The sequence below is a fragment of the Natator depressus genome, chromosome 13 (genome assembly GCF_965152275.1).
Source record: "Natator depressus isolate rNatDep1 chromosome 13, rNatDep2.hap1, whole genome shotgun sequence".
Classification (NCBI taxonomy): Eukaryota; Metazoa; Chordata; order Testudines; family Cheloniidae; genus Natator; species Natator depressus.
Genome location: NC_134246.1, coordinates 8,701,021 through 8,719,219, shown reverse-complemented (window position 1 = coordinate 8,719,219; position 18,199 = coordinate 8,701,021).

The window sequence follows — 18,199 nt, the reverse complement described above, 5'->3', positions numbered from 1 at the left end:
TCCGGAGCAGCTACAGTTTCACAAAGAATGCACTGTTGGGACAATCAAACTTTAAATGCTATTCCAAATTACAGCCAGAGAAATGCATTGCACTTAAGTTCCATTTTGAACTGTACTGCAGAGGATAGTACCCATTTAGTTTATAAACTCTTCCCACAAGTGCTTGAGGGGACAGCAGTCTTTAGCCATGCTGAATAGTAGTAGATATGCTTCTTAGTGATCACTAATCTTACAGAGATACTAGAAATTGCATTTGAACATTGTGTATCATCAGAAGCAAGGAGGCTCAGTGAAGGTAAAAATGTAGCCTGTCCTTTAACAGTGATGAATTATTTACTGAACACTACCTTCACTGTCCAGAGTAACAAATATTAAGTGCAAGATAAAATTCCTGCTATAGTGTTCAGTCACTTTTATGCTGCCACTCATTAAAAAGGTATACCATAGGCAAGATAAGGGAGTAACAACTTGTTTAAATATTACAGATCAAGGTTTGCCTTACCTCTGTTTTGTTGTTCACTTGGAGTGGCTAGAACTTAATGTTGAAATTTTTGTTGCAGTAGGATAGGACTCAGATCCTGTGTAGTTCATCAGTGCGTGGATCTTCATGTCCTAATGAGTCACGATGGGCTGCAAAGATGGAGACATGTCAGTGACACTCAAATGTTCTCCAAGGCTTCTCTACTTCAAATAGGCTAGAGACAAAGTATTGTATACTTATAAATCCCTCAGTATTAGGGTATCATTACTTTCTGTATTATACATCTGCTGTGATCCATGTAGCCAGCACTTCTGTTACATGAAGTGAGTCACCTGAGCAATGTTTAGCTGTTAGGAGGCAAGAAGGAAAAAAGTACAGAAAACCCCCTTGTATATCTTAGTCACAAATGCCCCTCCCTAAAATCATCTGGCCAGTCTATAAAATGGTAAAGTCAGCTATCCACATTCATGTGAAGGGAAGACATTAGATAATTAACTGTCTTACTCCTCAAGTACACATGTTTGCAACTAATATTTGCCTTAAGAGGTACTGGATCTCTTAGGAATACATTGCTTATAGTTGTAAAGTCTTGCTTCTGCTGCTCTTCTACTTCCAAAATTAGTGACACACATTTTTCTCCTGTTAACAGTTGGAGATATGTATTCATATTGTAGAACTCTCTCTATACTGTGGTTCTTATTCTTCCCTCCCAATCAGCCCTATTAGAATTCTAATCTCTTCACAGAGAATTTTTAAAAGTACTGAAAGTGGTTGTCTCACTCCTTCAGACATCTGAATTTATTAATCAGTGTCTAAATTCCCCTAGCCGAACATGTCAGTTAACTAGCCTTTAAAATGAATAATGTATCTTTCTAGCCTTGTTTTTAATTATTTGATATAAACTTGTCATCCACCATTTCAACACCAGCTTGAAAGGAGGAGCAAAGAAAGGACCTGTTTCCTCTTCATACATCTTCCAAACTTTATTTTCTAATCCATATTGGCTGAACTAATCAATACTGGTTGAACTAAACAGCTGTAGTATTCTAAAGACAAGTGTCATCTTAGGGCTTGTTGCTCAATTCCAGCAATAAAAACATAAGAATGGCCATACTGGGTCACACCAAAGGTCCATCTAACCCAGTATCCCATCTTCCAACAATGGCCCGTGCCAGGTGCCCCAGAGGAAATGAGCAGAACAGGTGATCCATCCCCTATCAAAGCAAACAGGCTAGGGACACCATCCCTGTCCATCCATGAACTAGTCTAGTTCTTTTCTGAACCCTGTTATAGTCTTGGCCTTCACAACATCCTCTGGCAAGGAGTTCCACAGGTTGACTGTGCATTGTGTGAAAAAAATACTTCCTTTTGTTTGTTTTAAACCTGCTACCTAATTTCATTTGTGTCATGAGGAGTAAATAACACTTCCTTATTTACTTTCTCTGCACCAGTCATGATTTCATAGACCTCTATCAAATCCTCCCCCTTAGTAGTCTCTTTTCCAAGCTGAAAAGTCCCAGTCTTATTAATCTCTCCTCCTACAGCAGCCTTTCCAGACTCCTAATAATTTTGGTTGCCCTTTTCTGCACCTTTTCCAATTCCAATATATCTTTTTTCAGATGGGGACAAGAACATTTGCACACAGCATGGATTTATATAGAGGCAATATGATATTTTCTGTCTTATCTATCCCTTTCTTAATGATTCCCCACATTCTGTTTGCTCTTTTGACTGCCGCTGCACATTGAGTGGATGTTTGCAAGAGAACTATCCACAAGAGAGGTGGGCAAACTATGGCTCGCGGGTCACATCCACCCCATGGGACCCTCCTGCCCAGCCCCTGAGCTCCTGGCCTGGGAGGCTAGTCCCCGGCCCCTCTCCTGCTGTTCCCCCTCCCCCACAGCCTCAGCTAACTGCGCCACTGGCGCAATGCTCTGGGCGGTGGGACTGAGAGCTCTTGCCAGGCAGCACAGCTGCAGAGCCACGGCCTGACCCGATACTCTGTGCTGTGTGGTGGCGTGGCTGGCTCCAGCTGGGCGGCACTCCAGGCAGCGCAGTAAAGGGGCAGGGAGCATTGGACAGAGGGCAGGGGAGTTCAGGGTGGTGGGCAGGGGTGTGGATAGGGGTTGGAGCTGACCCCATCATTTTATATGTATAGATGGGATTATGTTTTCCAATGTGCATTACGTGGCATTTATCAACAGCAATGCAGTGGCAGGGCAGGTCTCCTTTTAAGTGCCTCTTTTACAAGCGAATGGTACCTTCCCATGCTGCTGCCTTTGGTAGGCATACCTCCATCTAGGCATTACTCACAAAGCTCTTTCCAATTCAGTTAATCAAAAAGGGGCAGGAAATCTTAAGGAGAGGTCCAAGTACATCCCAGAAGTGGGATAGTGATTAGTAGCTTACAGCAGCTGCCAGAATGGGTCCAAGGACAAAGGAAGCAGATGTAAACTGTAGCAGCCCTGATCACGTCAGGATGACAAAGGTAGCCAAAAGCCATCCTTTCTTCCCCTTTGCCCACCTGGGCCGAGTAGAGCCCCAGGTTGTCGCCATAATGGAAAAAGGTGAAAATGAGCAATGGAGGGGAGAATTGGGGTAAGAGGGAAGAGCTTAAGTAAAGGCAGAATTAAAATAGCAATAGGGACATATGGAATCACTAAATGGCAGTATTGTGGTCAGCAACCAGGGAGGAACAGATGACATCTGATTTAAGGACACTGAGAGCTAGCAGGACTCTACATTCTTCTACTGCCAGTGTTTTAGGGCAGTTAGACCCTATCTTATGGTCACATAGGCCCAGATCCACAAAAGGTACATAGGTGCCTAAGTTCCTGTTGTGACTCCACAAAACTACTGTCAAACCATGTAGGCACTTAAGTTTTCAAAGTAAAAGTTCCCTAGGCATCTGTGTTTCAGTCTCTGGACATACACACATGTGCCTTCCTCTAAACATCTGGCTGCCTGTCTCTTCCCTAAACCCCAGAAGGATTCATGAACCAGGGGAAGATAGGAACTTGACTGCCTAACTTGCAGGCAGGGCCCAATCCAGTAGGCATGCTCAGAGGCTGCTTACCAGAGTGGATCCCATTCAAAATCTGACCACAGGAGGAGGTGCTGCTCACCAATGTTCCCTCTAATTTTTGACAGGCCGTGTGTGCAAAAAATTTCTGTGCAAGTTTTTGTGTTGTGCAAATTTTTGTGAGCGTGGTGTTTCGCCATGTGTGCGGGGTTTAGGATCTGTGTGCGTGCGCACACGCGCACAGCTTAGAGGGAACAGTTCTGCTCACCTTAACTTTTAGCCCAGTGGTGAGAGCATTGGACCTCCTCTGGAGGAAAGGGGGGAATTGAATTGAACCTGGGTCTCGAACATACTATGTAAGCGTTCTAACTACTGGGCTAAAAGTTAAGGTGGGAAGCACACACTCCTCTCAAGAAACAGCTTAGGAACCTAAGCCACTTTATTCTAGCCAGCAGGTTCCCATTTGTGGATTGCTAAGCAGAACCAGATGCCTCCCCTGCAGTCTAGACTTAGATGCCTATCTCAGAGAGGAGCAGGGCTTAGCACATACCCACTCTGGTCAGCATCTCCCATTGGCTAGCTTAGACAGTTCCCCACCAAATGGAATGGCTTTTGTGGATCACATTCTTAGGTGCCTGTGCACCTAAACTCAGGCTTTGTAGATTGCAGTATTGCAACCCGTAAATCCCTTTGTGGATCCCACCCATAGTGAATTAGAAATAAAAATCCAGACGTCTTCATTCTCAGAGGCTTGTTTTAAACACTGGACAAGGCTCCTATCATATGGTAATAACTACCCTATTTAGGTCCATTAATGGCTATTAGGCAGGATGGGCAGGAATGCTGTCCCTAGCCCTTTTTGCCAGAAGATGGGATTGGGTGACAGGGCATGGATCACTTTATGATAACCTGTCTGTTCATTCCCTTTGGGGGACCAGCCATTGGCCACTATCAGAGGACAGGATACTGGACTTGATAGACCTTTGGTCTGACCCAGTATAGCCGTTCTTATGTTCTTAAGTAACGGCAGTACAAAATTTCTATAGAAACCCATTTAACTTGTATATTACTCTATAAGCAATCCTACAAGCTCCTATCCTTTCACTCTCCCTGCATGGTTTTTCAGTGGAAGCCATTTATTACATCGTGTGTTTAGAGTATGAGCCCTTCAGTGTAGGGAACCATGCCTTCTTTAAGTTCTGTGATGTGCCTACTGCTCTTTTGGATGCTGTAAAACAATAAACAGACTTTAAAATCAGTATCACAGTGGGTATTTCCTTGTAATACATTACTCATTTTTGGTGTCACTGCCTAAAGTCCAAAATTCTACATACAGTAAGAACTACACTGTCCACCTCACAATTACAAAGGAAAGGTCTTCACCTCAGTCTGCAAGGGTCAATCGTACAGGTGAACCACGGAAATTGTTGATGGGAAGGACTGGAATATCAGTCCTGCATCTTTGACTGAAAGCCTTGTTTTGTGCTCACAAAAGTATACCTTTATAATGTAATCCCCCTCTTAATTGCAGTTATAGCACAGGACAGTAGATAGACTGATGCTTTTAGTATTTAAAGCTTTAAATAACATAGGAAGTTCCCTTCAGACAGCCTGCAAAGATCATGGCACATAGGCGTTACCATATGAGGCTGAAGGTGTTGGAGTTTTTAGGAGCCCTTAATTTGGGCCTAAAGCTCATTATAACAATCTATCTTATAACACAGTGATCAGTTAGTGGAGTGAGAACATCTCTGAGCGTAAGATGCAATTTTCAAGTGTTTCAGTGGAGGGGGAGTAGTTTCTGATCATAAACATATTGAATATCTATTAATGCCTAGTGAAAAATGACCCACATTACTCACATGATCAATCATAGCTGTAGCATAAGTCCCCATCAATAAATGGGTGAGTTGTGGAACAACCAACCTACTACTGATGGGTTTTGTTTGTTTTACATGCACGGACCCACACACTCACTCCCCCAACCCACCCATTGGTGCTTCCAACATACACAAGTTGGGTTTTAACCATTGACACATTCAGTCCATAAATGCAGTTGAAGTTGACAGAATCTTACCCTAATTAGATCATACTAACCCACCTGGATCAGCGTAACAACTCAAACTATGCTATAAAATACACACTGAGCACTAACGGTGATATGCCAAACTCTTGGAAAAAACTTTGTTCGTTCTGATGACTAGTTACTCATTAATACCAACTGACATCTACCGGAAAGGATATGAGCCACTCCAAGGTACTTTATGTATTGTGTAATTATTCTAGTAAGATATTCTATTTAAAAATTATGAGCTCTGTATACTAATATTGACATTGATTGACATCATGAAGTCAGACTTTGCACTTCCAATCTGATTACCTGTATCTTAAAGTGCTCTGTATAAATAAGTACTATGAAACACACTCAAGTGATTTGGCCAGGGTTGCACACTGAGATAGCAACAGAACTGAAAACAGAATGGGGTGTCTCCTGCCTCAGTCCTCTATTTTGACTATTAGACTATACAGCTTCTCACTGATTGAGACATGTTGCGCCTGTGATGTGTGTACTGGTTTATGGAATTCTTTAGAAGCTATATTATACTAAATGGAATGGGTGCCAACTAAGAGAATTCCTGATAACCTAGCCGGAATTTACTGCTACATATTCATGTGAAAAGAAAAGGAGGACTTGTGGCACCTTAGAGACTAACCAATTTATTTGAGCATAAGCTTTCGTGAGCTACAGCTCACTTCATCGGATGCAAGATGCCTTTTCTTTTTGCAAATACAGACTAACACGGCTGCTACTCTGAAAAATACTCATGTGAAGAAGTTCAGCCCATCAATCCAGGTAACAACATTCTCTTAAACTGGGCTAGTATAACTATTTCACAATTTACAGCAAAACAAATACTTCAATAAGTACAAAGAGGACAACTCACTAGTTGCAGGCAGCACAGAAGTGGGTTTTAGTCATTTAAAAAACTGTCATAGAATTAAGGTCTCCTGTTTTCAAAATAAATGTTTGCTTTACTTCAGCATGTTTGTGCTATAAAAGCCTCTGTATTTTACCTAGCAACAAAAGACTATGACTGTATGAGAATATTCTCTCCTATTGATTTCAGTGTCCCAGTTTTTTTATGCTGTTCAGCTGTTACAGAATTAGGGGTCTACTTTTGCAGAAATACTTCTTTTCCACCACCTTTATTCTTTACACTTTGTTCACATGTCTTCATGTAAGAGAGAGAGGATCTAGTAACAAATTTAGGTGTGCTATGCCAAGCAAGAGGGACATAAAGCTCCTGTTGAAGATGATGCAGCTGTACACCAATATGCCCACACGTTGGCCAACCTGAAAATCCACATGCTGATTTTTTCTGCACATGAGTCAAGTGGCATAGTCTCTGTACAAATAAGCGTACGATGCGTCCAGATCAGTTCCATGCAAACACCAAGAATATTGTTATACATATATTAGAAATACAACCCTATACTGAAAAAAGAAAAGGAGTACTTGTGGCACCTTAGAGACTAACCAATTTATTTGAGCATAAGCTTTCGTGAGCTACAGCTCACTTCATCCGATGAAGTGAGCTGTAGCTCACGAAAGCTTATGCTCAAATAAATTGGTTAGTCTCTAAGGTGCCACAAGTACTCCTTTTCTTTTTGCGAATACAGACTAACACAGCTGTTACTCTGAACCCTATACTGATACACAGGAGGAAGAATTAGAGGAAAAGAGTTATTTTACTTTCAATTTAGGAATAAATGCACACAGTAGAGATATGCCCATCAAGATCAAACAAGCAACTGTTTAATTATAAAGATATAATGCCTCTGGAGGCTCTCTCGTGACCTTCAACCACATGAGCAGAGCTTGATTGGATAGCAAAATCAAATCTTTAATGGTGGTTGGGTTTCTTGTTTCTCTGTATCAGCTTATGTAAATTCAATTGGGTGTGGAATTTTTGTTTTACAATGTCTTTAGGCTAGTCTGTTTTTTTTTTTTTACCCCCTTTAAAAGTAATTTGAATAAATTATCGCTCTTAACAATAAGGGATTAATAAATAGAAATGGTTAGAGCTACATATGATCCAGGCAAGTGTGGTGAAAGCTTCTCTATGCACTGTCCTAGGTCAGACAGATTTTCCAGTCTTGCCATATTTTATGATATGACAAATCATTCCTAATCATTGAGGTGCTAAATTTTTATTTGTGAAATAAACAGCATACGAACATACAGAAAATTCCTGGAAGTGAACTGTGCAATCCCTTTCTATTGTAATCTTACCCCACCCACTGAATCCCCATTTGCCATTTAGAGACAACATTTATCTTGACACTTGCCTACTTTACTAGCTATAGAACCACTAACCCTGGGGTTCTCAAACTGGGGGTCAGGGCCTCACAGGGGGTCATGAGGTTATTACATGGGGGGTCATGAGCTGTCAGCCTCCACCCCAAACCCCGCTTTGCCTCCACCATTTATAATGGTGTTAAATATATTTAAAAATGTTTTTAATTTATAGGGGGGGGTCACACTCAGAGGCTTGCTATGTGAAAGGGGTCACCAGAACAAAAGTTTGAGAACCACTGCCTTAACCCTTAGATTGCAACTGAATGTATCAGGTACAACAGATACAGCATAATGCTATGATGCAGCAAGTACATCATAATCATTCATGCACACCAGTAGAGCATACATACAAGTGACAGAAGGTTCAGTGGAACTCCAGCAATGGCATTAAAAGAACCATCCTCCATATACATTAAGGCTATTTAGATGCAGTGATATAAGATGTGATGTGGTTTAACAGAACAACCTAATTGTTTTTCTTGAAAGTATGGGAAGAACCTTTTTCTTCAGAAAACTCAAATTCTCTAACAAAGGCCTCTTGACTAATTGAGAAACAAATAAAGCATGGAGGCTGTAACTATCTGCTGGAAAGAGTCCTTCTGACAATTTAGGGAAGATTTTTCAAAGGCAAAAAGGGCAGCTAGACACCCAACTCCCCTTTACTTGTTAGGGGACATATTCAATCCATTTTACTTTGTCATATGCTTGCTCTTCAAACTGAAAATATCATGGCAGGCAATTCATTTAGAGAGCAGTCCTTTATCATGTTGTTCCTAAAGGCCTTCAGGGATTTATAGTTCACACAAACGTCTGGGGGTCTTCTCTTTTCTAACAGCTCTTAATTTAACTCCTCACTCTGCTCTCTTATTGCTTGCCAAGGGAGGAGGTATCAAGATCTGGAGTCATCTGCAAGGGAGGGGCCTGGGAATATTATTGATAGAAGCAGACTGCCAGCTTGAGAAGATTCCAAGGATTCCAACTACACATTCAAACTGCCATTAGGTTTTTTGTTTGTTTCAGAAGTCTCAACAATTCCGGAATGTAGGCTACTAGAAATGTACAACATTCTATCTGTGCCATTGAAGATTTGAGTTTTATAGTGTACTTGAAAGTCCTCTATCCACAATTAATTTCTTGCTTAAGTCAAGATGTTTCATGGAAGTGATTAGAGTATTATCCAGTAATTATGCCAGGATTTTATAGTCCTCAAGCTCACCAAAACTGATTTCAACAATTTCAGATATTGGTGGTTATGACAAGTAACAGTATTAGACAAACTGAAAATAATTTGCCTCTGAACTAATTCATATAATTTCTGGTAACTTTAAGTAATCAGTCTTGCCAAACTGTGATCCTTTAACCATGTTGTCTTGACTGATAAAGTCTTACAAGAAGTGAATTCACTCACCCATATGCAACTGGGTCTCACTTTATTATTGGAGGCAGTCATCCAATTTGCACTCTTTATTATAAGGGCCAAAAAGGGATCCCTATTTTCTGTTAGGATAACATTTCATCATTATGGTTACCTTGCTGGAAGTCTGAGTGTCAAGAAAATGACTGACAGCAAAAAAAGTGAACTCTAGATGGAATGTGGTCACTTTTTATTACAAAGTGGTCAGTCCATAACAGAAATCCCACTCCACCCCACCCCCAAGCAGAGTATTTACACCAAAAAGGAAAACAGGTAGAGATTCCATGAAGTCCACTAAGGATTTCGCTATTGCTATCAATTTTACATGGAAGGAGCTCAGTTATGAGCAACAGTGTGAAACCCTAGGATAGATATATTCCCATTACTTTTGTGCTAAAGAGCATCAGCATATTAGAAAATGTGCCTCCAAATACTCACACAAACTGGAACTTCCTACATGATGCCATACCAATTAAAACTATCAAAGTGGTTCAGTGCAGAAATTCAGTAATTTCCCCTTCCTATGCCCTGCACCTCCCAGAATGTGCAATACAGAAATGTGGGAGTTGTCAGGCTAAAATGCTGGAAAAACAAAAGTTACTACTTAAAACTGATAACTTTAATGATGCCATCAACTTGCTATTGGTAGACATCCAAACTTTGATGCACCCAGATAGAAAGGTTTAAGTGGCTGCCTAGATGCCATCAGGCACCATCTTAAGCAACCTTAAGCGTGCAGTTGTGTGCAGCTTCTGCATGTCCCCTCCCCCATCCTCTTCTGTGGTTCTACTCATGTTTGCTGCCACAGAAAAAAAAGTTCTCAGGACAGAATGATACAATTCCTTACCCAGCTCAATCTTAACCTTTCTACATTTCTTCCCTAAAAAGGGCAGAATATGTCCTTAAAATTTAAACTTTCAATAATTGACAAGACACTTGAACTTTGTCTATAGGTACAACAGAGAGGGAATTAGGGAAGTATTATCCCCATTTTACAGATGGGGAACTGAGATACAGAGGGTATGTTTACACAGCTGCTGGGAGCAAGTCTCACAGCCCAGGTGAACAGACTGGTGCTGGTGGGGCTCAGAGTAGTGTACAAAAATAGCTGCGGAGGCATTTGCTTTGATGTTTGGGCTCAGAAGTCCATACTCCCTCCCCTAGGCTTCAGTGCCCGAACATCCATATTGCTATTTTTAAGCCTGTTACAGTAAGTCTGTCAACCCAGGCTGCAGTTCCCAGCAGCCAAGCAGACATACCCAGAAAAGCTAAGCGGCACAAGGTCACACAGGAAGTCTGTGGGGAAACCTACCTTGAATTTGTGCTTTACAAGTCCTAGGCTAGTACCTAGACCACTGGATCAATCTCCCCCTCTAGAAAAGCTTGGACTCAACATGCATGCCTACCTCCCCGCGACAGTGACTGATTTTGCCAGTTCTAGATCAGGGTCATCCTTTTATTCCATTTGCTTGCTACAATACTCCATTCCCTCCCACATATCTCCCAACCAAAAAAAAAAAAGGAGGAGGAAAATTAGGAAACACTGAAGGTAAAGAGTTGACTTGCTTTTCCTAGGTCAGCATCTAAGAACAGGTATAGCTTCATAACTGACACAGCATCAACAATAGTTGCTGTAGACGAATACATTCATTCAGCAGAACCTGATATTTTATTATTTGTATTACAGTAGCGTCTAGGAGCCTTAATCAAGATTAGGACACTTACGGAGGCATTGCACAAACATAAAATAAGAGACATTCTCTGTCCTTAAGATCTTAAAATTAAATTGAGCAATAGGTGGCAGTGTATGCAGGACGGAGTCTCGTACCTGAAAATACACATTATGGCTTACTGTTGAAAGGTTCTGATGGGTATCTAATGGCCCAAAGAGCTTTTGTCAAAGCTTTCAGCATGTCTACAATGCTTAGGTCAAAATCCAGACTCCATTAGTTTTTTGAGCTGGAAGAACTGGCAGATTGTGTGAGCAGGCCTTTCACCCTTTATTAGACAGTGACAGAGATGGTTAAATCATCAATCTGCTATGTTCAAGACCCAAACTATAAGCCTAGCAAAAGGTTTTATCAAGCACTATGGGCCACTACAGAATCTTTCATGGCACCACCAGACTGATTTGAGTGACCTTAAGAAGAGAAGTGGACGCAAGAGGTATTGAACCATATAGCTAAGGTAAAGAGTGTAATGTGTATCAATTTACTCAATTCTAGAAGATGAAAGCAAGGGGGAGAGAAAGATATTTGCTGATTTTCTATGCAGATTGTATCTAATAATTTTATAAATTTGGAACCCCAAAAGTCAATGGCAACATTATACCAATTTTCTTGAGACTCTGCCTTTTTTTCCTGCCTTCTCTTTATAAATGTGATTATGACATTAAATTGATTAAAATAATAGTGTCATAGCTCCTTCACAGAGCTGGCTCACAAATGAAAACATCATAGTGTAAGAGGGCTATTAAACAGGTGTTTTTCTGAACTTTGCAACAGTTTAAAATGTTTGTGGACTTAACCTATAGTAGTTGGAATAACTTTCTTAAAAAAAAAAAAAAAAAAAAAAAAAAAACCACTAGAACTCATGCTTTCAGGCTGGCCGAATCTGACTGTTGGAGAATAATCAGTGGGCCAACTTGCAGAGTAAGGTGCTATTCATTGTGAATAACAGTTGCTGAATCTGGCCCCAAGTAAATTATAACAAAACAGGTCAGACTTAGAACACTAGGCCGATCTCTACTGAAGTTTGCAGATTTAGGCATACATGTCTCCTTCACCCCATCTTTCTAAGAGATCATCTCCTTTTCTGATGGAGTTTGAGGATCTTCCTATGTTTCCTTCCCCCATTTTTCATGCTTTAGCACACCTACGCTTTCAAAACTCCAGAAGGAAGGACTGACCGAAATACAGAATAAAATACAATAGGCAGCAAAAGAAGAAACTAGCGTAAGTTTAAAAAGGAGTCAAATATTTTACCCCTCAAAATACATAATGGGGTACAAATGCCAATTCAAAGGAGATGATACACCCAGGTGGACATTTAGATTCTTATGTTCTAAATTGTCCCTTTATAGTAGTGCTTTTCTTCATGAGGCTGCTCATGATATCCCTTTCATTATTGCAGAGACACAACAATACCTGTACTAACTATTAGTTAATTTTTCAGAGAGGACAGCCAACCCATGTGTTTGTGTAAACAGTCTATGTATGTATTACCAGACAGGAGGTAATTTGCATACACTATTTTAAAAAGAATACTAATGGAGGTAGCAATAAAGAATGTGTACGTATATCCCTCAGTCTTCTGTCAGAAAGTCAAGTTGGTTTTGAGACTATAAAACTTGTTTCCCTTAATTATTGTCCACAGAGCAAAACAGACATCCAGTTCTCCTGCAATAATCAGTTCAGTGAACCAATAAGTTCATTGTTCCTTTAGTATTCCTTGAACTGAATATTCAGCAAGCGAAGTACAATTTTACTACTTGGTAGCCTGGCACAGCTGAAGTACGAACGCACAGTACCCAAAGAACAATGAAGTTATAAATCAGAAGTTAATGTCAAGTCTACCATGGCATCCTACTGCAACATGAGAATATAAAATAGTCTTAATGCTACAGAACACCTACATACAATTAAAATTCGTTAGTAAAACAGAGTTTGGTAAGCAGAGCGAGGCTTCCAAGACAAATGTCTTAAGTTTTCAAAACATGTAAAAGACAAAGTAAACAAATTATTTATTGTATTATATAGTGTCTGAATTACCTGTGACAGCTTCACACCCCTCCTAGGTAACTTCAAATAACTTTCTAGAAAACCATTTTGCTTATATCACTGGGAAGACTGGCATAAAAACAAAACTTCTTGAATTCATCTACTCTTGCTACTTATCCCCTATCTGTTCAGCCTAACACAACAACTCTGGAAGGACCACTTTAAAGGGTTAGGGAATAAATCTCTCTCCATTCCTTGGCCTCCCTCTGAGCTTCCCAACAATTATGCTAAATTGTGATGTGGACCACAAGTCCACTAGAAACTGAAGTCACTATATACCACCATCAACTTTGGAAGGTTAGTTCCACCAAAACCTTGACAGGCTACATCAACCTCGCTTCATCATTACTTTTCTTCTGATAATACAGAGATTGTCAGTGTTTCTGAGCAGGTAAACATAAGTTGTATAGAATCAAAAATTCACCCGCTTCCTGAGGTTTGGCTATATTAAAGAAATTAATAAAGTTCACTTCAAGGCTTCTTCCTATGCTCTATTTCTTCTGAGGTTTCTATCTCAGGATTACTCAACCTGCATCATATCTTCTCTTTTTGTAGAGCCACACCCACCTCTATTTTACCTGGGTGGAGTAATTCAATGAGACAGTAGAATCAATGTAACCTTTTGACTGTAAACATCAGCAAGGATCGCTACCATCCTATTACAGGATAGTTCTAGCCTGACCAGTGATTCTATACATCATCATTATGGGGTTCCAATTCACTGTTTCTCACTGATTTTTCCTTTCAGTTTACAAAAAAAAAAATAAGATTTTTTTTGTCTAACTCACATTACCACCCTGGGCGCCAAAGCCAAATTGGGTTCTTTCTAGATCATGCATCATCAGTAATTACGATTATTCAGGCCAATTAATGCTCTCAGTTACACCTGTGCAAAAGTGTCTTCCTATGATGCTTCAGTGACAACTGTGAATCCAAATTAGCTTTCAGTAGGTTGGCGCAGGTAGCATTATGGGCATAGTAAATTACTGATGATGATTATGAGTGAGATGGAAAGAACCCAGGATACATCTGTGTGGGTGGCAATTAGGGGGAAAAACCCCCTCCTTTTACTTGTAAACTTGTAAGGAAATTTGATATGGAAAGCAGTGAAAAAATATGAATACTAAATCTCATATGTTATTAGAGCCACTTTTCAGGGCAGAACTGCACTTTAATGGTCATTAACCACAAAACCCTTGTCCAGCTGTAAGAGTAAAGCGAGGTATTAACAAGTGCAATAATACAAAACACTTTGAAGTAGTAAAGGTCACAGCTTACAAATGCACATGCAAACTATAAGGTACCACTACAAGAGCCACAGCTGACAATTCAGAAAAACAGTGCAGGGATACAATTCTAATCAGAGACTGATCTAGAGTAGTTTGGCTTCTGAAAGGTAAGAATTAAATAAAATAAACAATCTGCCTCCTGAAACTTCACTAAAACCCTCCTGTTATTACGGTTATTGTGTTGGGGAGCTATTGCTATTCCCAGCACCTTGTAACAGAGAAACAATTTGAATCCACGCCCCATTTAGAGATAAGCTGCATTTTTTTAGTAAGTATAAAATACCAAAAAAACCCAACACCCTGGCAGAAAAACAGTGAGAATTTATTGACATCCTCAAAGGTGTTTTTGAAACTTACCTTTTACAATACATCCAAGACCTACTGCAGAGAAAAGTCAAGCTATAGATCTTGCAGCAGGTGTTATGCATGGAAAGAATGAGCATGCCACCTCGTTCCACATAAGATGGTCTGTTCCCCCCTTGAATAGAAAGGAAGAGAATCTACTAGTGATTTGCAGGTGAGGTGAGAGAGATTAATATCTCTGGCTCCAGCACTGAGTCTTGATGCTATTCAGGTCTCTACACTGAAACACTGAGCACTAATGCTATTCAGGTCTCTACACTGAAACATTTAACAAAAGAACTCTCTTTCCCTTATGCTATTCATCCCTTATGCTATTCAGGTCTCTACACTGAAACACTGAGTCTTAATGCTATTCAGGTCTCTACACTGAAACATTTAACAAAAGAACTCTCTTTCCCTTATGTCCTCTCCTTACTCACACTTATTGTATGTACTGCTTTCTTCTAACAAGAGGAATGGGTGGCACAATCCTACTTCATCCTCTATTTAAAACTTAGTGCCAAGGAACTAGTGTTCAATGCAACTATGACTGATCCTGCTCAAAAAATTGGTCTAATGTAGAAAGAGAAGTAGCCATATACTGTTTTTAAGAGATCTTTGAAAGGTTTTTGAGTTTTCAGATAAAATTATAAGTTTTTCAGAATTTAGTATGTAGGCTTCTTTATATAGAATACTAAAGCTTTCTATTCTGTGATGTTCCAGAGAGATTAATATATATGTGCTCACTAACATGTCTTTGACTTGTTCTGTAGAACCACCTATAGGGAGTGAGTTTTCATTCTCCACTCCCCTCTATTCCCTAGTCTCTATACTGAGGCTTCTTGAGAAGGTCACTAGTTAGCAGCAAATGCAGTGTTTAAATGGGTCTGAAAAGGGGTGAGGCATCCTATCATAATCAGGATGTAGCATCTTGCTTAAGTGCATACCTCAGCAACCCACTTTGCTTTTTCATTTTTGCCAGCTCTGTGACCCCTTGTGACACACCATTCCCTCCCCACACACAGTTTAAATGCTGGTCCAGTGTGATGATGGGTTTGTAGTCTGGACACAGTGAATTTGATTTAGAGCATTAGTTATCACTATTACAAGCTCTAGATATCTTAACTGAAAAGTGGAGCTATTGGAAACTGGCTATAGGGCAAAGTTCATGGACTCCAGCCATCCCAGTTAATGCAGATCTTAACCTCAGAAACTTTTATTTACAGACTAATCTTCTGTAGTATTGTATTTCCCACAGATGAGTTCATGGCCACCCCCTCTCTATTTTATCATCTTGTAAATTCTCAGTATTCAACCTTAGGTACCACATCTTTCTCTCACTCTTGTCTCTTTTCTCACTTTCTGCCTGAAAGCTTCACGAAATCCTGCCTCCATTCTATCTTCTTTTAAGTCAGCAAAGCTGTGAGAGTAGCACAGATGTACTAAGGTTTCTGAGTAGCAGCTGTGTTAGTCTGTATTCACAAAAAGAAAAGGAGTACGTGGGGCACCTTAGAGACTAACAAGTTTATTTGAGCATAAGCTTTCTTGAGCTACAGCTCACTGTACTAAGACTCAACCAGAAGTGCTATGCAGCCTAAGATCATAAGAGCAAAGCAACACAAACTATGTAGCAAAACACACAATTGCAAGTTTTCCCACCTTGTACTCAGGTGCTTTAGGCCTAGACTCAGCACTCCCCACTGTTCTTGAAAGGCTATCTCTGTATCCTAATTATTTCCAGCCTCAGGTTCTTTGTCTTCAGTTTGTATCACCATAACAGCAATGTTCAGCTGAGTCAGTCGTTTATATCCCATTCATTTTACCAATTAACCCACCTTCTTGAAAGGATCTCTTTTAAACTAACAGCCTCCAGTCCTGTGAACAATCATCATCCAAATATCCAAAATCGTTTAGTCAATGCTGCCTCACCTGATTCAGAATAACTTCAGCATAAAAGATGTTCATGCAGCTCAGGCTGCTATATTCTTGTGTGCCTTTAATAACAGGTATGGTTCAGTGTTTAGAGACTTGGGACTGAGCATCAGAATGCCAAGGTTCTGTTCTTGGCTTTACTACTGAGTTGAAGGTGGGTATGTCACTCTGTACCTCATCTCCCTGTATGCAATGTAAATATAAACACTTTAGAGAGGTGTGTTAGAATGAATTATTGTAAAGCACTGTGAGATCATCTGACAAAAGGTGTCATGTATGTCTAAAAAGTGTTGTTTTTGTTAAATAACATAAATGTATGGTCCCTCCTTTCTCCATTCCATTAGGGGACCATAGTTAACTTGAAATCTCTACAGTTTCAAAGAACAAGTTATAAGTAGTTCTACTTTGAATGGTTTCTGTATATTCCTTTGCATAAGATGCACCAACAGTGCAGCCTGAACCAGTCTCGGATGTACCATTGGCATACCCTGTGAATGTGAAACATCCATCACAAACCCCACCAGTTACAGGTGAGTAACCTCCATTTTCAGACATTATTATTTAATATCTATAGCACCATAGCGTGTAGAGGCCGCATTTGGAATTGGGACTCCATTGTGCTAGGTATTGTACAAATACAAAGTCAGAAAAATCACTGTATCAAAAATCAAGTCCCTCTGCCAATGTTTGTAGTTGTACAATCACATTTTCTATTTTAATAAAAGCTTTTTCTCTCACCTCCTTGGTGTGTGAAAGACTCCTGTACACTGGCACCAAAACCACAAATTAAACAAACTAGAAAATAAATATTTTCTCTCTAATCTCTGGGTTTATTTGTAATAATAGTCGGTTAAAAAAAAGAGATTTTTTTAAATTGACTGTGTCCCAAAATTCCCTGACCATGTTTTCATCATTTCCATCTCTCCTCAACATAAACTATCTTGTGGGGCAGCTGCTGTCCTATTTTTAGATAATCACTCTTAGACAAGATTCCACCATCTTCATATCTATCTAAATTTATCTTATCTTTAATGTAGGTATTAAACTTATCACTGTTATCTCACTGCTTTACAAGCAAACTAGTCTAGAACCAGTAGTTCTTTGCTGATTGGTTCTCTCAATCCCCTCTGCCCTACGAAAGAGAGGGATAGTTTCATAGTCCTTTAAGGGGTTTTTTAAAAAATGTTGTGGGAAAGCTATAGTGAAAAATTGGGTTCTTATTAGCTCGAATCTCTTATTTGCTCCTATTGTCAGGAACCTGAAATTTGACTCACCCTGAATTCCTAAATGAAATCAAGCTGGACAATGAAAATGCACACAGTAAGACTTCAGTAAGCTTAGCAAAACCAGCCTCTTCTGGGCCCAGTTTTGCACTGAAAAAAATTGCTAGCATGTTACATAAACTGTGGCTGTACAAATAAAATGACGAAGGTGTTGGGGCTATTTAAGCTAGTGTACCCAGTTTGGCAGTTTTTTGTTTACCAAGTTTTCTTAGTATGTCATGTATGGATAGTAATCTGGTTTAATGCTCCTATTTTTTTAATTATTTTTTTGAGCTGGGGTAGGGTTTGTACAATTAC